This window comes from Aythya ferina, assembly GCF_964211825.1.
Source record: "Aythya ferina genome assembly, chromosome: 7".
Lineage (NCBI taxonomy): Eukaryota > Metazoa > Chordata > Aves > Anseriformes > Anatidae > Aythya > Aythya ferina.
In genome coordinates this window covers 32,378,434-32,402,361 of record NC_140302.1, presented here as the reverse complement: position 1 = coordinate 32,402,361, position 23,928 = coordinate 32,378,434, and the positions used below count along the sequence as shown (strand labels likewise).

Here is a 23,928-nt window from a genome sequence, read left to right as displayed (position 1 = left end):
TTTTAAACTTATCTTGAAATACCTATTCAACAAACTAATGAAAAAAAATGATTTAATATTTTGCTTAGAGTCTTTGTCTGAGTTTTAAAATAGATCATACTCAAATATATCAAAACAAGATGATAAGCCACAGCATTTTTCCATCCCTGTTTTCATTGGTTTCTAATATCTTGGATGCTAGTTCTGTATTCTTCTCATGAATATGTCTGTGTTTGTGGATCTGAAACAGAGATATTTCACTGTGAGAATTGCAGCGATTTATCTTTCCTTCTTCTGTGACAAGAGAAGGAAAGGAAAAGAGTCTTACAATTCTTCTTGAGAAAACAATTTTGCTTGTGCCTCCAACAATCAGTTAAAGTTGTCTTTTATGCTTCTAATTTACATTTCACCTTAACAATGGAGGGTTTGTTTTGCATAAGCATACAGAGAGCTTAAAGAGACTTCTCTAATGCTGAGTAAAGAAAGCCTGGATAGGGAATGGCCTTTATCTTATTAATACTGCATGTTGCATTCTACATGCATGCCAGTATAATGTGGTTGCCTTCTTCTCACTTTAATAGACACTTAAGAACAAAAGAAACCAATCAAAAATGCAGAAAGTGATACTTTTTCTTACAGCCTACAGAAGTTCTCATGAGCTGCACAGTAACTCATTGATCTATGTTTTATAGCACTGGGTAGCCCAACATATGTATTTTTAATAATTTAGAAAGTGCTCATAAACTAATATCCCCATCCTCTAATGGGTGGTGAATGCATGCAAAAGGAAGCAGAATCCATTATTTCGAAGGACTGTAAGAAAGAAGTTCAATGAGAAGCATCCATCTTGGCACTGTCAGCAGTAAAGTCAGAATCATTCTGTTCTAATTCAAAACACTTTTATTATTGTGTAAGATATAGTTAAACAGAACCCCAACAATCAGACACCCGCAGGAATTTAATTCACATGGCACCAAATTTGTTTGGAGGTCTTGGGCATACGTAACCAAGTTGCTGATATTTAACAAGTCCCATATGCCTGGTGAACTGTGACAATTGTCCAAAAGCAGCAGCAGGATGAGCCCAGACACTTGTCACAGGCTACAAAATCTCCCACCTACACAGTTAATGCATTTCATATGATGAAAGCCGCAGTAACTTGACAAATTAACTGAGTCAGTCTAAGCATATACTTTTTGCATCAGAGGTTGTCCTGCAGTTCTGGCTACAGTATAATCACTGCTGATGAGGGTTATTACTAATACAATGCAGTAGCAGCAGTAAGAGTCATTTTCCCAAATACGCTCAAGGCTTTGCATGTGGCTTTCACACTTGTCTCTGGCTGAGCTCAGTGGTTGAGCCTGGAGGTTCCATCAATGATTAAAACTGTGTAAAGCTCCTTTGTGCTGTGGATTTACCAGCTAGGAAGAAAACTACCTCTTCTTTAAGTTGCTACCAACTATCAGGCATTCTGAGGCCTTGCGGAGGAAATAAATATTTTTTCTTAAATACATATTTTTTTTATTTTTATTGAATAATAAATTATGAGTTACCTGTACATTTTAGAGATTAAACTTGGCTACTTTTACAACAGTCTTGTTTTGAAGCATTGAGTAAATTAAAAAAGCTAACAAAAAAAAATCATAACCAAAAGATATACAAAAAAAAAAAAACACACACTTTTTTTCTGTGAAGAAGACAGTGTATAACTGACCTCATTAACATGGTATGTGAGCCTCTCCCAATATTTCATTACTTATTTCTTCACAGTGCTCCTACAACCAGGCTCATGATATTAAACAACTTGTAAGTGGAGAATTGAGATACAGGATATATCCATGTGGTTTATTTTCAGGTAGATATGAACTTTCTCATCTGCACTCACAACCTATGGAAACCTGTGTGAGTTAACAAGGCAGTAAACTCAGGCTAGCAGGTGATGTTAGCTCAGGCAGAAATGCAGCTTTGTACCACAACTTGTGGCTGCTGGTAGCTCAGGTAGAGCAAAGCTCATACTTGCCCACACTGCAATATGCAGAAACTTCAAAGCTTAACTTCCCAGGGGGATTGCAGGCTTTACATCAACAACTACCACAATTTTTTAGAGAAAAACCTGTGGTCCTAAATTAGATGCCTTGACTTCAATTCACAGTGCCCCATCAAAATGTAGGTACCAGGGACCGTAGTGCTAACACTGTGAGCAGGGATTCACCTAAATCTCAGCCTCATGTGCACCTGAAGTAGGAAACTCAGGATGTGAGGAGTGCTACTCTCACCAGAGATGGTGACAACCAATGTTATGACACTATTTCTTCCCCCAACACTCTATGAATAAAAAGTTAAAGTTTTCAGATAGGAAGCTGTAGGAGTTTCCTTTAGTCTGGTCTGGAAAGCATTCTCTTGCAAGTGTATAACTTGGATCAGTTGGATTATAAATCTGCAATACATTTCCACCGTTAAAAGAATGGCTTTTCAAAGCCTTAGGTTAAACCCCTCCAAGAACCTTTCTCAGCTACATCACTATCAGATTTTCCTCCTCCAGGCTATCCCAAAAATGACATGTCATGCAGAGCATTACAGATGCAGACTGCACTTTCTCTCCTGTGCCCATCATATTTTATCTTTTTTTCCCCCAACCTCACTTACTTATTTCTGCCTCCTGAATTGTACATGGGAAGATTCAGGAACCTATCAAATGACTCAGGCTAGTGGAATACAAGTCACAGGGGAGAGTAAAGGAGGGAAAAATTGAACCCTCTGTCCTCATTTGTCTACCTCCAGCTTACTTTGGGTCCTGAGGCACAGGAGCAGATGCTCTTTGCTGACTCATTTCTTCCCTTTGCCAAACAGCTGGGATAATTTCCCTCTCCTTTATCTCTCTCTTCAGGTAACAGGTAGAAGGAGAGGAAAATTCTTCCATGACTTCCCTTGACTCCTGGACTCAGACCTGTGTCTTATCTCCCAAACTACCATAAGAAAATGATTTAGTTGTAACAATCTTGTCTACTCTGTTGACTATGTTAGCTGCTTCGTTTTCCACAAGAAAACAGAGCATCAGGTCACTTGGCTGAACTCATATTATGGTTTCGCAGAAAAGCAGCTTGCAGACATTTACAGATAAATAGAAAAAATAAAATATTTGAGACATTTTTGAAGGTGCTTGAAGGAGCCATTAATGCATCCATGGCTGATATAATGGGTCACAGTACGAAAGAGCAAATTAGTGTTGCATCAAGAGGAGAAAAAAAAAAAAAAAACAACACCTTCTACTTAAATTAATCCCTTTTTACATAAAGTTAGCCTAAAAAACCATCAAGTTCATTGGAAAAATTTGCACTTTGTTTAGACAGACCAAGTTATTAGCTACTTTATTAGTCATTACTGAAGAGGGGGCTGTAGGAAATATCTTTTGTTGCTTAGGAGATAATACAATGGAAAAACAAATCAAATTTGTTAAGATTGTTTTGTGAAAACTCATGCATTTTCCCCACTTAGTTTGCATCATTTTACATTTTTCCTTCCATTCCTCAGGTATTATGATATAAATAACAATCTAGTGTCCTCTGTAAACCCAGCAAAATTTTACATATCTTTTTTCTCAAAAATCAATTAAGAGAATACAGCAGTGTGTCATTCAAGGCAGCCAATAAGAGATTATTTATTATTGGATTAAAATGCAGGAAAGCTCAGCCTGGTTCTTAGTTAAAAGCAAGCAATGCTTTGAAGATTTTTACAATCCCAGGAAACAAATGGTTGAACACATTTACAGACAAAGAAGAGGAATGAAGAAGCACTTCAAGGTTAAAGAGAGGTCTAAATCTCCATGCAGCTCACTCCAGGGCTCTTGTGTTTTCTGCCTTGCCCAGGACCTTCCTCACCAGAGTTCATCTCCCAGAATGGGCCGCAGTGCGCTGGAGCCAGGCATACAATTGTGGGGAGTGCTCACTGGGTACATTTGACATACAGATAGCAAGGGGATGAGTGAACTACAAGAATATCCAGACTATAGTATTTGGGAAGGAAAAAAAAAGAAAGAAAAAAAAAAAAAAGAGACATTAAATCAACAAATCAATTCTTCTAAGGCCCTGTGGCAACAACTTAAAGCACTCCTCTCTCCAGTTTTAGACAGGCTTACAACATTTGTGCCATGAAAAGTCTAGATTTCCATGACAGATTTTTTTCCTCAAAATACTGATCCAAATACTATTGTAATAAAATAAGAAATTCTCTGAAAAAAAATAATTAATCCAGAGTAAGTTTTTTGACCAGCTACCTAGTTCATTTTTTTTGTTTTTAAATCAGCTTTCTAAATGAAATACGCATTGAACATAACTCCCCTCCAGCCTACCTAGAGAGTTTTCTTCCTTATTAACAAACAGCTTAATATTTTGCAGCTGCAGTCTCCTACTTCATCAGTTGTCCCTCAAGAATCTACCCAGCTCTTTAGGATTATATTTTCATGGGTCAGTTTTCACAGAATTTTTTATGGTCCTGCTATACAAATGCTATATAAACATATAATGCTATACAAAGTGCTATACAAATGAAAGAGTATCTCCAATGCATCTGTTGACACAGACAGAGCTTAGTGTTCTTTATTCTGAAGCCCTACCTGTCTCAAAATGAAGACCTGCCTGTTTTCAAATGTTGCTGTGCATTTCTTCCTTGCTGTTTAGTTTTCAGTGAAGCATTAACCATGTTTCCTAAGCTGAAGACCCAACTTTAATTCCGCATACATATCCCTAAACTTCAGCACCATCTTCCCAGAGAATACAGTTCTTGTTAAACAACAAAAAAAGATATCCATAAAATGTGGGCCTGATTCAGGTCTAAAAAGAGACTTCATGCAGGATAACTATTTCAGAAAGAATTTCTGCTCCTTTTATAAATCCAGCTCCATGGAGTTTGGTAAGAACAGTTTGGCTCACTTGGCTTTAATCATGCAATAAAAATTTTTACCACCTTTAAGCAGGATATGGGAAGTGCAATAACTGGTGGTTCACAAATAAAGCAATAGGGTTACCTCTAAGCTGTATCGTTACTGCGTAATATATTGTGTCTGAGCCCAGAATATTGCTTTCATGAATAATGATAATACGTAGCTCTAATGCAATGTTTTGCATCAGTGGAGTTCTAAGTGATTTATAAAACAAACAAGTAACAATTGAGGGTAACTTAGTTAGTTTACTTAAAGGAAAAAAGTTTACCTTAAAATGTGAGAGTAAGCTAGAAACGAAAATTAGAATTACAGTGCTAAATTATACGACTTTCCCAGGCTTCTAGGAGTTATATATCATCGTGACTAGGATCTCACTAAAGCTCCAGAAACCAACATTCTGTTGCTAGAAAGGACGAAGGTAGTACAGGAAACCACTTATGAGTGCACTTCTGACAAACAGCTTCTAGAATTTGCCCCTCCATTCCAGCAGCAGCAGTTGTTTGCCATCATGTCCCACAGCCAGCAGCCCCGATTCTTTTTTCCTTAATTAAGCTAGACTCCAGTGAATTCCTGTAGAATCTCTTCCAATCATTTTCCCTTCCTTTTAAGATCATGTATGGAAATCATCTCTTCCTTGTATATGTTTCACAAAAATTACAGAAAGAAAAACATTTATTACTCTTAATTGCATTGTTCAGTCCTGAGTTCATTCTGAGATGAGGTACCCAAGAGGTTTAATATAAGACATATCTGCACACCATCACACAAACCTTCCTTGAAGAAATAATTGTCCTGTGTAAATCAACGGACACAGTCATCCAAGATGCAGAGAAACTCAACTAGATTTCTAATTATATTCTTTTAAAAATTGAATTAGGATCAATAGGCTTTCCTGTGGTCTTTGGCTCATTATCCTGTTATCCAAGCAAAAGTGTAACAGTTCACTTGCCAAACAGAGAGAATGAAATAACTCAAGGCTACCATGCCTTTGCATGAACTAAAATCCATGCTGTCATGGAATTGGATGCTATAAAGCAAGAATGATTAAAATTGACAAGTACAAAGGCCTAACACATTTTCCAGAAGCAGTGATACAAATCAAACCAATCAAACTGAGCAATGCAGCACATCCCATCCCATGTTTCAGAGGCTGGCTGAGCAGCCAGACGGCCACCCTGGAACAATGTTTTCAGCATCCTCCATGCTGAGAACATGACAGTTCTGCTCTAACCTAACAAATCCAGTTTTCAGTATGTTAATGGAGCGTAGAAGCAATACCACAACTCTGCCATCATTATAGCTCACTGCTTCAGGTTATGGCCTTCCAGTTGAGAATGTAGACATTGATCTCTGCACCAGGTGTGTAATGAAAGAGTACATCCTATTTTATTTGGTGCTCCTGTCACAAGCAAGTGTCCTGTCCTCCTGTGGCGATTTTACCCAGCTGGGCAGCTGAGCTCCACCCCAACCACTCTCCCTCCCTCTCCTCAAAGGAAAGGGGGGAGAAAATAGAACGGAAAAGGGCTCAAGAGCTGATGTAAGAACAAGGAGATAATTATTGTCACAGGCAAAATAGACTCAGCATAAGGGAAATTAAAGTATTTTATTACTTATTACTAACAAGCTAGAGCAGTGAGAAACAAAGTAAAACCACTTTCTGCTCATCCACCCTCTTCTATGTCCTTCCCCGAGCAGTGCAGAGAACAGACAATTAGGGCTGCAGACAGTCCTTGATGCTTCATCTCCACTGCTCCTTCAGGGCCACTGGCCCATGCCCCAGAGCGGTGTCCCTCCCACAGAACGCCATCCTTCCCAAACGGAACCTGTGTGGGCTTCCCACAGACAGCAGCTCTTCAAGAACTGCTCCAACGCAGGTCCCCCATGTGCAGCAGCTCCCCCCAGACCCCCTGCTCCTGCATGGGCTCCTCTCCATGGGCTGCAGCTCCAGACCAGGGCCTGCTCCTGTGGGGGCTCTCCATGGGCCGCAGCCTCCTCCAGGCCACATCCAACTGCTCCACCAGGGGCTCCTCCATGGGGTACAGCGTGGAGATCTGCTCCATGTGGGACCCATGGGCTGCAGCAGGACAGCCTGCTCCACCAGGGGCCTCTTTATTTTTATGATAATCCATTTCAATGACATTTTTAATCAAAAAGATATCTCACCATCTCCTCCAATAGCAACAGAAATTCACCCTTAATTGGATGCTTTTAAATTTCAGGGTACAACCATACCTTATGTGACACACTGCTATGAAAATCAGGTTTACCTTTGAAGCACTGTACTTTCTTTGTGATTTCAGTCAAAACAGTAATTAATTACAAGAACTTATCTGATGGAAGCTGACTCCTGAAAAAAAGGCTTCATGAACATATTTGAGATGGCTAAACACACCTGGTGGCTGCACTTTTTATTCAATCACCAAAGAGTAATAAGTGAGCTTCAGGGAGTAAATTGCTTCTTTTGCATTATCTTTTCTTGAACATATGGCTCATGTAGTGTCAGTGATCTATTTTCTTGTGCATCCAGTTTACTTTTTGACTTCAGCAACCACAAGACCACTTAATCAAATCAAGGTTAACCCAGAGACCAGGTTATAATTCATGGATAAGGGATACTAAATTTTATAGTATTTAAAATAAAAGGCAGATTTAATACAGTTATCTGTGGCTCTAGGGAGATTGAGGGAGTATTGCTTCAAATTAATTAACTATCATGCAGAAAAATTTCTGACACCATAAATGTGCCATCTATGTGTGTCAATTATACATCTTCTTCAAAAGGGGCAGGATATATTAGACTAATGTGAAACTTGTCACTCGATCTTCAATCTTAAACCCTGTAACCTTGACCTTTACAGAAACAGGTTTCTTGAGCACCTTGAGGACTGTTACTCAATAATGACCTGTTTGGTTAGCCTTCACCATACCTTTTTGTCATGACATATGTTTATATGCCCTTCATTTTACACAGGATGAAAATTTTATATGGAAATCCAGCCAAGACATGGTTCAACTTCTTAAAGTGTCCATGGATACCAGAAGTACTTTTACTAAAAAAAGCAGCATAAAGAGACTAACTACCGCTTTTGTAGTAAAAAGATTGTCTCAGAGCAAACTGCTGTAGCAAGTTTTTGCAAGAGTAAACAGAGGTTTATCAAAGGTTTTAGCTTTAACGTTTAAAGAGAAGACAGATGCTAATGAAAGGAAAAACACTGAGGTTTTGATGGCAGGGCCAAAACAGAAGGAAGTGTATTAGTGGACAGCTATGGCAGCCTAGAGAAGCAACCTCTATAAGCAACTTCTTGAAGTCCAGGGCTCAACACAGTCATCAGATTCTGCTGAAGGGGTGAAGATTGCAGAGCAGCATTCCAGAGAAAAGTAAAGGGTAAAAAACAAAATGAAAGCACCGGGGCATCATCTAGTGGGTGACCTGGCCCATAGCTGGGGCTTGAAACTAGCTGGTCCTTAAGATCCCTTCCAACCCAAACCATTCTATGATGCTATGACAATGACATTTGAACTTAGGATAAGGGAAAGGGACAAAATATACTCCAGGTCTCCCCTATAGTCTCCTCCTGTCTAGTCACCTACCAGGAGGTATAGCCTTGAAGGCAATAATAACATAAGTACACCCAGATCTTGATAACATTAACAATTCATCTTGTTCTGTTTTTAATGCCTGACAGTGGTTTTCTATCCTTTCTCATTCATAAAGTACTTTATCTTTTAAAATAATCTATATGGAGTGTCTCCAGCTGCTCTGAGAGTTACTCTTTGGGATAGAAAATATCTAAACAAAACATTTAAAGAAAAACAGGGAACCTCATAAGCTAAATCAGGCCCTGCATAAATAACAATTCCATAACAATTATGTATTTTAGCCATAACTTCTGAGAATGGTTCTACTCCTTTTTCTGTACTGTGCAGGCTGAACATTACCACTGTTGATTACTAACAGTAAAAGTTTACCGAGTAACCTCAGTGTCTTCCAGAGTTCGCCAAACTTTTTATTCAATCCATACACATGCTGCAGTATTATGAGATCACGATTACCCAATTTTCCTTCCATTTACTTTTAATTTTATCCTAAGTGAATATTTTTAGTCTACGCAGCTTGAGTTAAAGCAGTAATTTTCCCTCTCATCAGTCCATGTAAGCCTTCACTTTCAACATTTACTGTGCATATCAGAAAAATCACTTACATTAAATATAAGTTCTGGTACGTTTTACCCATAAGGAAAAAAGTGTGCCTAGAAACACTTTTCTTTTAAATGCATACAGCGTCAAGAGCACAGAACAGAATATTATGAAAAAATGTTAAAGCTTTAGGGAAATAATTTCACTGTTTTCTCTCTCTAAAAAATTATAATAAAAAAAAATAATAATTTTAGTTTTAACAAGAAACTGAAGTTTCTTTTCTGATTATTTCTGTTCCTGAGAAATCACTGTAAACTAATACAGAGCAAAAAAGGCTTAAAGTTTTGACCATTAAGATTTTTACTTAATGTTTGGGTAGTATAGAAGGCAGAAATACAACTCATTCAGTAGACAGAAAAATCTTCTATTGCCATTTATCAAAATGTTCATTTATTAGTCATCACAGACAGTTGATGAGAGGAAGAGAGAGACACGGTGCAAGTCTCCATCATCATATGATGTTCAGAACAGGTGGTAAGTCAGGACATATTAGAACTGCTATATTGATAGCAGTTAAGCAACATATAAGATATGTTGTTTAGTACTCTAGCTTTTGCCCTGAATATTTTAATAAACTGTTTTGTTGTTTTTTTTTAAGGAAACAAATTTTTTTGTTCAAAAGACATTTTGATTGAAACTTCTTTGGCAAACTTTATTGGCTGGCACATATTGTAGAGCAACTTGAGATAACCCATGTAGAGTTGGAAGCTCTCAAAAACCTAGGAGTATTTTGCTAATATCAAAATGAGATTGTTCAATTTAATTAATTGCCAAAGTCAACAGAACTTGTGAAAAGACATTTGTGTTTGTTCTTCGCAGAGGTGGATTGCCAGGTAAGAGGGAATCAGATGGATGTGCAGGCAGACAGCTGAATTAGTCTCTGTACAGCATGGCTGGTGACAAAACAGAACTGGTAATTCATTAACAAAATTCCAACTTTGTGCTCTCAAAGACTACATTGCTTGCCACCTGGAAAGAGAATATATAGGAAGGCAGCCAACAAAGCACACTGAGAATGAAATTGAATTCTTACTTACATAAAGATGCCTACTTACTTTTGTCAGGTCACTAAACTAGATTGTAATTACGAAACTGTTAGCAGTAGTTTTAGATAATACCCCAAATTTGGAGATTAAGGGAACAGTGATAAGTTTATTATATACACAAGAGAATCTTTAGAAGCTTTAGAGCTGAGTAATCTAACATTAAGTAGCATTAAACACAGTCAAAGAGCTACCAAAAAGAGTAAGAAAAATTAAATCCATTCTGAATCTGATTTGTAGGGTTGAACACATCTATATTTCAGAAAACACTGGAAAATATCCCAGAAGAACTGGATTTATGAAAAGCCACTGAAGCCATCTAAGTTAGGAATCAAATGCAGCTACATGTATGACAGGCTGATTTAGGTCTGCATCTCCACGCTTTTGTCTGTAAAGGTTTATGCCAAAACCAGAGATTGAATATCATTTGTTTCTATTCTCTTCCAGCTGTTCAGACTCAAAATGTTCCATATAAACAATTAAATTCTATGATATTGATCCAAACTGAAGTGATGCTCTCAAAGTTTCGGTATTCACTTGTCCCTTCTCTGCAGATTGTAATTTTTCCATCATTGGCTTCTTACAGAACAATTAGCTTGGTGGCAGCAGTGATTGGAGAGATCATGAGATGAATGATAGCATTAGTTCTGTGATAAATTTTAAGGTTTTGTGCTGAGCTAGTGGAATTAGTATGACAAATTGCAAGTGATGGCTGCAAATGATCTGAGGAATCCCAGCCTGGAGCATGTAACTGCCTGTGAATTTGCTGAGTGTTTCTGCCTGTGGAAACTCTTTCTAGCAATTTCAGAAAGATAAGAAGGGTTTTTTTTTTTTTTCTAGTTACATTTGCCATTCCTTCAAGTGGTCTTCACTTTATGAATTTTATGAGCAAATGGAGCTTTAGACTCCATTTAGACTCTGTAGCTTAGACCCAGCTTTTCTAAAACTTCCAGCACCTTCGCTAGCTGACAACACATAGGGCAATGAAGCACTACTCTCATATGTCATATTCATAAAGCATCAAAAGAGTATTCGGAAAATGTCTTATTCATTCACTGGCTAACTTCCTACTCGGTAAACTTGTTTAATAGCTTTTTCTTTAGTCTAAAGACCAAGATAATGTTAATATATAAGGAAGCATTTTCAGAAAAATTATACTATTATCTGAATGCTTTCCATTTTCCCTTTCATTTCATTAAGTTTCTGTGATACAAAACTGCCAATAAGTCACTGTGTGATTTACTGGTGAGATAGAAACGTACTCTTTTCCAATCATATGGAAAGAGTATATCCATATTTTTGGAAAGAAGTACTAGCATTCAGATATGCCTGAGGCTTTCAGTTTTATGAGATAAATGTTTGGGAAGCACGGGAATAGCTTTTGTTGCTGACATTGTAACCCTAGCAGAAGCACCCAGCCCAGGATGTTCCATCAGCACTGCTAGGATGCCAGAAATGAATCTGTTACCAGCAATATAGTAGCCAGCCACAACAGCACTCAGCCTTCTCCAAGACCTTGGTGTAATAACTACCCAGAGCTCCATTTTTTCAGATTTCAAAAAAGTAGTATTAACAAGCAAGCTCATGCTGGACCTGGTGAAGTTCTCCCTTTTCCCACCACCTACAGTCACAGATCTCCCCTGACCAGATACCAAAACTACTGGTAATCCCAAACAGGGGACCTGCAACAGCTTCTGTGGGCTGGATGGAAACGCAATGAGCACAAACATTTTTGAAAATAGTTTCCTTCCTAACAATATTTTTTTTCCAAAATCCAGCCTTTGGGTGTAACTATACAAGAACTACCTCTTCCTTAGATAGTGATGAGAAAGAACAAAATACTTATATCTATTTCCAAGAAAGCAAGCGAGGTATGAACTGAACATATTACCACTAGACACTAAAACCTGGAGACATGAAAAACTAATTTCTTGAACTCTGTAAAATCCATTACTTTAAGAATATTGAAGTCTCATCTGCTTGCTTTGACCATGTTTGCAAGTCCAAAAGAGCTAACTGAGAATGATTTGACAGTCAGAGTACAAACAATTCACTAGGAACAAAGTCACCCAGTCAGCACATGCAGGCAAGGTTCAAGGACCTGCTTTTACACTCACAAGATCCTCGGGGGCATTTCTTGAAATTCCATTAGGAAACTGGCTATTTTAACATTTCCCTTTCTCAATGTTAGTATTCTACAAGAACATATTTAAAGTTGTCTATTTGGAGCTAAGTGTACTAGCTTGAGATACTCTTCGACTTGCTGGGCAAGTCATAATACCCCACTTGGTACCACTTGTATGAACTGTGCTCTGTTGGTTCAGGGCTCTCCCCAAGGCCAGTTTCCCCATGTAATTATTTCCTCATTTTATTCTAGTTGGACTTGAGGAATATTGAACCACTTCTCCTTCAAGTGTATTTATTAAAGAATAAACATCTTTATAATTACCATTATTGGCAAGGGTAAAGGATTTACTCTAATTAAGCCAGTATGAAACTAATTATCCAGTGCATTTATATAAAACTTTAATTCCATGTTCAGCTGTGTTTAGCTCCTTTTATAAAGTTCCCAGTAAGCTAATAACCTTTTGTATGTCTTGTTTCTCTGGAAGAATTAAGCATCCCTCCTTCTTGGGGCTACATTTAAATCTTAGTACTGAGAGCCCCTGTTTTCACATGGGTCATTGCTTTATTGGTCTGCTCCGTGGAAAATGTTTATTGAGCTGTAGTGACACTGAAAACATAAAGTGAACTTGGCTTTTAAGGACCCTCCTGAGCATTCAACAGTCAGATGACCAACCAATAAATCCCACACCTCCCACAGGGCTTTGTGCCCAACTCATTCTTCATCAGCCATGCACGACCCTAGAGCCGAAGCAGTCTCAGGACTTTGTCTGAGTGAAATGAAATGTTGGCTGGTGTCTGCTTTTTGCTCAGAAACTCCCCCAGGCTCTATCTGTAGTGCCAAGGTCATTTTCGTACCCTTGGAGACATTATGCCTCCAAAGGGAGAGCACAAACTGGAGGGAATCTGGTACACAGACAGCTTCATAGCCTAAAAGCCAGCAGGCTAGGGCGAGTAAGCCTTAGGCCCGCCCCATTCAGGTTTATCACTCTGAAGCATGATGAATTCCACATTTTCTTAAATTACTTTAGATTGTAATGAGATAAGGCACACATGCTATGCTTGACAGGCAGCGAGGGCTTCACAATGCTAATATTATCTTAATGCAATCCAAACTGTTCATACAGACTGCTGAAAAAAAGATTACTTTTCTTTGGGGGTAGATGCTTTCTTTCCTCAGTTTATCTTTCACCATCTGCTTCAGAAAGATACAGCTACTGAATTTATTGTGAACTGTGCACACAGAGCAGCGAGGGGCTGCAGGCCCCCTTGGCTAGACTTTGGTTAACCATAACCCAAGCCAATAGCCACAGCCATTTGTTGCAGGGCTGCATTGCCTGAGTGGAATTGTACAGCACTGAGCTGACAAATATCCTTATATTTGAGCTGATGCTTTGACAATCACAATCAATAAGACATTTTTGGAGAGCTGGTAGATAATTACTCTGTTGACTCTCCTCAAACACATGATCTCCAGTAAACTTTTCTGCCCATTTGTTTATTGACCAGCATGGTAATGTTATCTATTAAACTCCATTCAACCATCAGGTAATACAAACACATTCGTGCAGCTAGATGCAGTCAGAAAGGCCAGGCACACTATTACTGCAGTTTATGAATTTTCTGAGACCATTAGCAGCCTCAAATTGGTATTAGACAGGAAGAAAAAGGATTCTAACAGGAGGACCAAATTATCTCTTGCTGGAATAGAGTTCTGAGGAATGATGGGCACATAAGGATCGTTTAACAGGGATTCATCTAAGCCCTTACCTTTCTATTAGCAATTAAGAGAAAAGTCAGTCAGTCTTCAGGGGTAAAAAAGAAAAAAAAAAAAAAAAAAGTTACTGTAAGGAATTTCTTGACAAACAAGAGTTAGAAACTGCAGGTATCTTATGCAAAGCTCCTCATTCACCTTATCCCAGCACTGGAATCACTTTTAACATGGAAACCTGTTTGTCCTTTGGTGATTCCCTAATAACACAGTCAGCAGAAGCAAAGCAAATCAACAAAAATATCTTGAGCAGGAAATAGAAAAAGTAGCAGTATGACAGCCAAATCCTCAAAAACTGAAGGGAAAGAGGACATAAGTGAAGATGCAAATAGGCCTCTGCCCTGCACCTGTGTGCTACAGCTAGTAGCAAATCTAGGCAGGAGACAACTTGTTCCTGATGATATCTACTATTGCAGTATTTGCTGTTTTAATAGTCTTGACTTAGTTCAGGAAGATGGATTTAAATAATGAAATTCTGTTCCAGGGGGTTGAGGAATCACACACCTGCATGAAGCACATGAAGTGTTTTAAAGGAAACCCAAAAAAGCACTAATATTTTATTCAGTTTCACAATCACACTGGAGAAGGCTCCAGGGAGACCACATTGCAGCCTTCCAGTGTTTGAAGAGAGCATACAAACAGGAGGGGGAATGTCTGTTTATGTGTGTTGGTAGTGATAGGACAAGGGGGAATGGTTTTCAACCAATAAATCAAGGGAGATTTAGGTTAGAAATCAGGAGAAAGTTTTTCACTCAGAGGGTGGTGAGGTACTGGAATGGGTTGCCCAGAGGGGTTGTGGCTGACCCATCCCTGGAGGCATTCAAGGCCAGGCTGGACACAGCTCTGGGCAGCCCGATCTAGTGGTTGGCAACCCTTCCCAGAGCAGGGGGGTTGAAACTGGATGATCTTTAAGGTCCTTTTCAATCCAGGCCATTCTGTGAAAACAAATGAACAAACAAACAAAAAAAAATTAAATTGCCAAAATAAAACTGTTATGTATTTGGAATCCCTGTTTTGTCTATTAAGTCCTAAAGACCTGACCTAAATTTCCCTGTCAACCATTGAAGAGTAAATTCCAACCTGAGGAATTTCTCTGAAACTTCTTTGGATCTTTCCAGCTGTCACAGCCACAGTCCACATTGCAACCACAAAGCAATCTCTGGCTTTGAAGATTTAATCAACTTATGTAGATTAATGGATTTTAAAGTAGGAAAAAAAAAGTGATTTTTCTTTAGTCTGACTTCCCAATAGTCTCAAACTTAATTAGAGCACATCTACTAGAAAGACATGCAGCCATGATGTATGGTAGTTAAGTATTACTACTACCTATAATTAACAATTGGAAAGGATTAGGCATCTCTCTCTTTGCTAAGATATAACTTTTCTAATTTCCACATTGATTGTATCTGTCTCAGACTTTCTACCACCTGCTCTTGTTCTGAGATTTGATTTTTACTTTAGATTCCCTGCCTTCAGTAAGAGCAGAACACTTTAGGACATCCAGCCAGGGGCTAAGTATTGTCCATGACCTCATTTTGTTCAACCTGCAGCCACATAAGACTATCCCTCCATACAAAGGTAAGCATTGATGTGTGGTGTGCTGAATGTGCACTGTCCCTGGTGGGAGGGATTTTCCTGCCAGCTCCCTGCTTCAGCACTGAATTGCAGCTAAGTTGCTGCTTAACTTGATCTGGAATGTAAAAGCTGAACTATTACAATGATTAGTATGCCATGAGTGATTAAAATTCATTAGTAAAGATAAATGTAGGTTATTTAGCCAAATTTCCATGTAATTGATCCACATTCTTTCCTGGGTACTTCCAGACTTATCCCTTGGTGGATTTAAAATGAAGTATATCATTTAAAATGGATAATTCATGACAAATTATGTGAAGGAAATAAAAGCCATTCATACATAAACTGTTGGTGAAAACTCAAGAGGAATGGAAGTACCATTTAAGAAGCCAAATTTTAGAGCTCCTGCCAGAACTCATCTGATGCTATTTGCTGATTGAGAGGCAGAAACCTTGCAAGCCAAGGAAGTCAGCATCTGCTCCACTATGCAGCATATTCTTTGGAGCTCTTCAATTTTGCAAAGCTTTCCTTCTCCACTGACATCTGAATGACATTATAACATCAGTAAGGCTTTCATTGATTATTAGAACTTATATAAGCAAGCTACAAGATTTGCTGCCACATTTATTGTTCAAAGAATGATGTTGATTTTGGTAAAGTGAAAATCTTGTTAAAATATGCACATATTCATTAGATCAGCAAAGCATTATTATTAAAGCTAACTTGAGAGGTTTGAAATCCTACTCTTAAACCTTTTGGGGTGTGGCTATACCAGAGCTGAATTTTAATTGTTGCAATGAAAGATTAAGCTGAACATCATTATTCTCCTTACTGAACTTCAAGAAAGAATACTAGGAAAAGCATGCAATTTCCTTGACATCCAAGAATGTGACAGAGTCCGCAAATTGAAGAGCAATACTGTAGCCCCCTTTTTCCCTGGTTTTGCACTCTCTCCATGCCAGACTTTACCAAACTTTCGATTGGCCCAGGCTCTGACCTCTTGCTGCAGTCAGATTTTATAACACCAGTGTACTTTACACACCGCTCCGATTTCAGCATCGCCCAGCAGCTAGAGACACAAAGAGAAGCCAGATTAACTGTGTCCTAAATGCTATGCAGCTGGGTGCCAGAGAGTCATTAGCTCTGTAGTCATCTATCTAACCAAGGATAGACATTCATTTGCAAATTAGTGACCCAAATTCAGACTTTGTGGTTTGAGGGTTTGAAAGAGTCTGCAGGATAATTTATTAGTGTCAATATCTGCAACTTTCCAGATGTTCTTGCTCTGGAACATACACAAAAGAGAAGATCTCAAACGTAATCAATAACGGTTTGGGGACACTTTTGTACTAGGAGGCATGAAGCCTGAAAAACTAAAGATGTTCTCCAGAAGAGGATAAAATTAATGAATGACTTCGAATTGAGGCCAGAGGCAGAGAAAAATATCACTGCAATCTTTCCTGCTTATGTCAGGGTAAAGCAAGTCTCTGATCACTACTGCACAAAGAAAGCCATAGAAGCTCTGCCATGGGAAGAGGGACACCTTCCTGAATGCCCAGGCACTATCCCAGGGACACTATCCCTTTCTCAGCCCCACATCATGCTGATGATACATCATCTCAGGCTTCCCTGTACAGGAAAGGGCTTTGTTCAAGAATGGTGGTAGCCTATTGTGTCCCTGCTGTCCTTCAGCTGTTTAATGAAGGTGTACTACATGGACACCAGCCCAAGGGATGCCACCCCAGCCAAGATAGCAGTGGTAACCTCTTTTATCGGTCACTTTTTCTTGCCATGTTTTATTTTTTGCACAAAGCCATATTCCTCTGGATTTTACAGGTAATTTGCAATGCTAGATGGGACAATTTAATATAGTCTTACTTAAAAAAAAAAAAAAAAAAAAAAAAAAAAAAAACAGCCTATGTCAATGACAAATGCAAGTTTATTGACTTGCTAAATTGTAAAGAACAATTCCTGAAATTAATGTGGATCTTACAGAAATACTGTACATCATCAGCAACTGCTTAGTGTCAAAGAACTGAAAGTGTCTCCAGATACTTCTTGTATAGCATGTAGGCAACTCATGCCTGTGAATCTCTTCTCCTTTTTCTCCTGAAAAGGGTCATCTATTCTGTAGATCCATCTACAGATATATAGTGCCCAGTATCTATCATTTTCATTCTTCTGTCCTCCCTATTATATGGAGGGAAGCCATGGTTATAAGAGAAATGAGCAGATGGCTGTAAAGTGTCCACAACAAAGTGTCCACATGACAAGTGAGGCATGTCACTGGAATTTAGGAAAAAAAAAAAAAAAAAAAAAAAAAAACCAATCTGCCTTCCACATGACAGTCACAGGAGTAAGAAAATTAGAACAAATCGAAAAGGTGAGGCAAAACACTTCTACTGCATTTCTATCCGTATTCAAAATGATTTATTTTTGCCCTATGAAGTCAATGCCATTAACCTCCATCTGCTCCAGGAGATGGGTTCTACCCCAAAACATAAAGAGACATATCTGGATCACCATGCAAACATCTACCTACCAGAAAACAGCCTCATCCACATTTTACAGACAGGTGCAGGAAGATCCTGAGCAGGTGAATCAGCAGTGGATGACAGTTCACCTGTGGTTCTGGGGAAAGGCTGCTTTGGTGCCACATGCCCTGAGTAATTGTTATGCTCTGCATGGCAGATGCAAGCAAGATTTAAGCATTTTCATCCCACAGTCAAGTTTTCAGAGAGATCAAACTTCTATCTTGGAAGATTGCCTGAGTATCCCTCTTCTGCTTGGCAATAAAAATAGGATAGTCAAAAATAAAGGCAGTCTCTGCTTTCTGTCTGCAGACAAGCAAAACTCAGGTTAGAGCATCTTAGTCAGCTGCAGGCTGCTCCTCTAGCTCAGCCCTCTGCCACGGTCCTATTTCAATTAATTAGGAAGTGACCCTGAAGTCAGTCAAATTTAGGTAATGAGAGCATCACAGCACACAGCCATCTGTCAGTGAGAAGCTCCCAGGTGTCTAATGAAGTTGTGGGGGCACAATACCCAGCCCATCAATAAAACAATCCACAAAACGTGACACAAAACCCCACACTTATTGTCCAAGTTCCAAACAGGCTTTTTGTTAGCACAACACCATAATAACTGAGGAAGAAAAAAAAGTCATATGTATAATTAGCTATTAGCCTACTTGATATTAAGTACCTAGAATAAAACTCCTGTTTAATACCTAACACTTAATAAGGATTATATGGATGATTCTAAGTAGAATTAGACATTAATACTTCATGACTTGAGAAACTCCAGACTATTATAACCTACAAGAACACACTTCTAAACACCTTTTCCCACAACAGAGGGAAGTTTGACAAGGGACAAGACCATAGACTTAGATTAATTTTTATTATTTTGAGTTAATAGCTGTCTGTACCAGCAGGATCTACTACATGCTGAAGCTCCAGGAAAAAGGTAGCAGGACTACGCATTCACAGAAGAGGTGATCATATAGCAAGAATTACATTCAACAGGTGGGAAGGTATATGCATATGGGACAACACACAATGGGGTCAGTGGGGTTCTAGCAAGAAAGCCTGGACATCAGAGCAGTACCTCTGGAGGAGAGGAGAGTCAGAGTAGACTAGTGGTCTTCCAGGATTTTGTTGTAGAATAACCATGTGCTATTATGCTTAGTGTAAAAAGAATTCAGTAGCAATTCACTTTGATGGTATTGATGCAACTATTCTTTTCCAAAGAATATTGCCATGCATCCAATATGACACGTACATTTTCCCTAGGAATATACCATGCAGAGGAGGAAGGCATTTTCTAGTGGCTCATTTATCCACAAAGAAATAATAAATACAAAAAAAATCTTAAATTCAATTCCTCTTAAGACACTTAAAACACTGCTTCTGTGCGAATGATAAACAGCCCTAAACATTAGAAACTACTTCTGTCAAATGAGGAGTGAAGAAACTTCTGCTGATAAATGTTGCCTCTAAAAAGAACCGTTGTCAAAAAAAAAAAAGTCCTTCCATGATCAGATTGGTTTTACATTTCACTGAACAAAACCTACAAGTCAATAGCTTGTAACATTGAATTTCTAATGAATTTTCTGGTATCTGTTACTGTGACTCCAGAAAGCTTCCTGGTGTGACCCGTGTGCAATTGCACTACTGCAGGCAAAGAGTTGAGGCTCAGGTACAGCAGAGCCACGGGGGACCTCTGAGCACCAGGATGGCAACTTGCTTTTGTAGCACAGGCCTTCACTGTAACAAGCACCGAACAAAGAGAGAGGAAAACAGCTTCTGCCTAGTGGAGTTTACAGGCAGAAGAGCGAAAGGGAAGATGAGATACTTTTATCCCCAAGGCCTTTCATGTCTTTCACTGGTGTTATCAGGAATAACAAAATAGCCTTTACAGGTGATTAAAAGTGATTCAGCCTATGAATATCCCAGACGACTCCCAACCCCACTATCTGCATTTGCTATGTAGCAGGAAAGAGCAAGAGATTGTATCAGAACTCGAGTACCAGTGTGAATAATTGATATTAAGATCTGCAGAAATGAAACAGTTTGACTGACCTACTTTAAGGCTTCAGGGAGGTCTATATCATAGAATGAGCTAATTTGAGTTTATGACCTGTTTAAGAGTGTAAGCATGCCTGCAAGCACACTTTATCACGGACAATTTCATAGAAAATAATGTACAGTATAATGCTATTATTCCTCAACTATGTTTGGCTCCCATTGATTTCAGCAGTGATCAAAGGCAACGCTATTTCTTCATGACCAGAAGTGACATTTGTTTTAGTAAAAAAAAAATAAATAAAAAGATAAAAATAAATATTTTCCTTGAAGTGCATAGGCAGATGTCTGTTCATCTCAGAGACTGGTTTCACAGGCAGTTGGAGGTTTGAGATCTAGAGCAGCCTGACCATGAAGTGGTGTGCTGACAGCAGAGAAAGCCCATAGCCACCAAGCCTCTTTTAAGGGCCAACTGTTCAATGAAGCCTGTCTCCAAGCACATTTTTGAGCCACTTCCAGCTCCTATGAACATCTGAGCTGCTCAGCTGTGTGCCTGGTCCTGCTGAAAGCAGACACAAAACTGCCATTTAACTGAAGTAGCAGGAACAAGTGCTTTGCAAAGAGATCTTAAATAATTGTCTTCAGGAACTACTGTTTGATAACAGCAAGCAGCCACAGCAAAAAGAAAATATTGAGCACCGATGAAAAAACCCACAACTGAAAACCCAGCTTATAGCTGGTCTTGCTCTGTCCTAGCAGGAGCCCACAAGGGTTACTGGGAGCACTAACCTAAGCATTTGGAAATGGCCTGAAGCAAACACAGTTTAGCCTGACGATATGGTGTGTTTGATGAAAGCACATCACTGGCCCACCAACTATCAGCTGTGACACTACACCAAGAGAAGGCCCAGGAGACTCCGTGGATCTTTAGTTGCCTGAGCATTTTATGATTAGCTTCCCCTTTGAACCTAACCCTTATTCCTTTAACACATTTGGGGAGAGTAAGTTATACCTCTTTGCCCTCATCTGAAACTAAGTGAAAATTCAGTGTGATGGGGAGGTGACAGGAAAGCTTTTAGTGGAGTTCAACTGACAACAAGATATATTTTTGTCCCTCTCTCCCCTAGCAAACCCATTGAAATTCAGGTCACAGGATTGGTTTAGATCATTTGCACCTGTTAGTTCTGGTGTTTAAACAAATTCTTCACAACCTTGATGCACATACATGAATGTCAGCTCTACCAGTGAAGATTTAGCAGAGGAAAAGCAAGCTTCTAGGCCTTAATGTATGATTTACTTCACAAGGCTCTGAGGGTATTATACGTTGCATACATTTCTGAACATTAGTGTTAATTACAGTAGTGACTCTCGTTATTTACTAGATCACTGCAACATAATGAAACAGACTTCCTATGATTTAATTTGTAAATACCTTTGTCACGGACGCATTTACTGCATTATAAGTGCTTATTCTCTAGCTAATACCAGTACCATTAAACAGTAACTCCCTAAACCATCATGTCATGGCTACAGTTTTTAAGAAAGATGTTGGGTAGCACAAGTTTTTCCTCTTATTATTAGTGAGGACAATATATTGGGGGAAATATACACTTACTTGCTCAACAGTTCTATATGACTCCTTAGAAGCTATCATAAACATTAAGAACATACGGATTCAGAAAATTGACTTTTTCAGAACAATCTTTCCAGAAAAAGAATGCTGGAACACATTAGCAGTCTTAATTTGTTATAAGACATTGCACTTCAAGTTAGAAGCCAACCTTTATTTAACAGCAGATAGGAAAAAGATTAAGAATACAAACCCGAGAGCTTCACAGTCTATTAAGCATTAGGGAGGAAAAAAAATAAAAAGTAAAAAAAAATAAAAGAAAGCTGAAGCTCACCAGGAGATCAACTCTCTCTACTGCAGAAACGCTCCCCAAACCAAGAGCTAGTAAAAAACAAGATTAACAGTGGTGCCCCCTAAATTCATAGGAACAAGCAGCTCTGCAATCTCACTGCCTTCCTATTTCAGCTTAGCACATTTTCATCTCAGAGCTAATTTCCACTTACCTTAGGAATTTCCAAACAGAACAGAGGCTGGGTTTCACTCTTCCTGAAAAACATAAATCCACTTACTTGCTATACACTCCTATAACACTTCTTCTTACACCCTTTCCCCAAACTTGCTAGCTCTCATATCACTGATGCAGTGGGCTGCTTTTGTCTGTGCCTGTGCTTGTTCTCAGTTGCCCTGAGCTGAATACTCAGATCAGCTGTGCTATTCTGGAGTTGCACAGGAGTTTCCCTTTAGATTAAAAGAGGGAACTTTCCCTGATGCTAAAATTAAACTAGACAAAAATTAAAATGGAATCATTTCCCATGTGAACAAGTCACAAAACCAAAACAGTTGCATTGAAATTCTGGGGGAGGTTTCTCAGCCCAGTAGAGAATTTATGGTCATATTAGGAAGGTACAAATCACCTACTTGAAAATAAATCCCTTACAGTGGGTATTTGCCTGGCATCAGTGAGCTGGAAGCCTCAAAAGAGCAAGGGTGGAAATTATCTCCACATGCTGGCAGAGGGCTCTGTACACTGAAGTGTATGTAGGTAGTGCAGATTGTTTCCCTTAAAATATTGTTAAAACTCTCAGTTTTATTAATTTATGGAGTTAAAACTATTTTCTAAACCATTACATCCCTGTGAAATGGAATTGCTCTTTTCCAAACAAACCATCACAAAAATATGATGTCTAGCCCTTTGTTTCATGCAATTATCTGTTTAAAGAGGCCAGCTCCAGTCTTTTTCACATTCACTGATTCAGAGGATGTTTTAAGCTGCTTTTTCTTTGTTGAACAATACCGCAGATATGAATTCCAGCATATTCGCTCAACTGACAGACTTACTGACAGACTTACACCTCTTAGGTTGAAGAATGACACTGTGACATTGGCCGGGTATTTTTTTTATTTTCTTTTTCTTTTTTTTTTTTTTTTTTTCTTTTTCAGTGATATATTGACTTCAAGATGAAGTAGAATCTGAATCTTTTATCCTGGCTTCAATTGGTTGGACTGGAAACAAAGATGAAATGCAGTTGTGTATACACAAATGCTCTGTAATGTTGTTAAGAAATGATGTGCACAGAATTCAGACTAATATAATAGCATTGTATATTCAGTCTGTCTGGTAACAGAGATAGTTATTACAATATATAATTTGTACACATCACCCTAATAAAGTGGGGGTCCTTTTTTCCAAGTGACCCTTACGCAAAAAATTGAATACAGAGTTCAAGGAGAATTGTGACAATAATGTGACTCCAGTGAGGCAAAGCTGTTTGGACTAATAAACCAAATGTTCCCTTGTTGAGACCTCTTCCAGGAATTAAGTAATGGGCTTATATCTTAATTAGGATCTCTTCACTCTTAACCCTGCAAATGGTGTCAGAAAGTCACTTTGAGATAGAAATGCTAACAGGAATAGTGGCAAAGCTGGCCTCAGCTATGGTTCTCAAATGGTTCCCATGGCAGCAGATAACTTCTTTATTTCACAGTTTGTTTCCACTCTGCTGCAGTGACCACAAGCTACAAAGTTGAAGGATAGAAATAGACTTGTGACTGCAATAACATAACAGTGGTGGGAACATGGAACAAGTGGAATTGGAACAAATTATTTTACAGAGTTTTTGTACTTTACTGAACAATGCTAACAACGTAATTTCATTAGGCAGTGGTCTGAAGAAGAGCAGCCTTATTAGGCAAGCTGTGTCTCTTCT

The 23,928-nt window shown here is 38.7% G+C and overlaps 1 long non-coding RNA gene across 1 annotated transcript; it reads right to left on the bottom strand.

Moving 5' to 3' along the window:
- Positions 1–1,434: 1,434 nt before the first annotated feature.
- Positions 1,435–22,488, bottom strand: LOC311439815. The gene is made up of 2 exons (XR_014695021.1): positions 22,225–22,488; positions 1,435–3,982 (listed from the first exon to the last, which is right to left on the bottom strand). It is a non-coding gene; the product is annotated as an uncharacterized lncRNA (long non-coding RNA).
- Between the last annotated feature and the right edge of the window lie 1,440 nt (positions 22,489–23,928).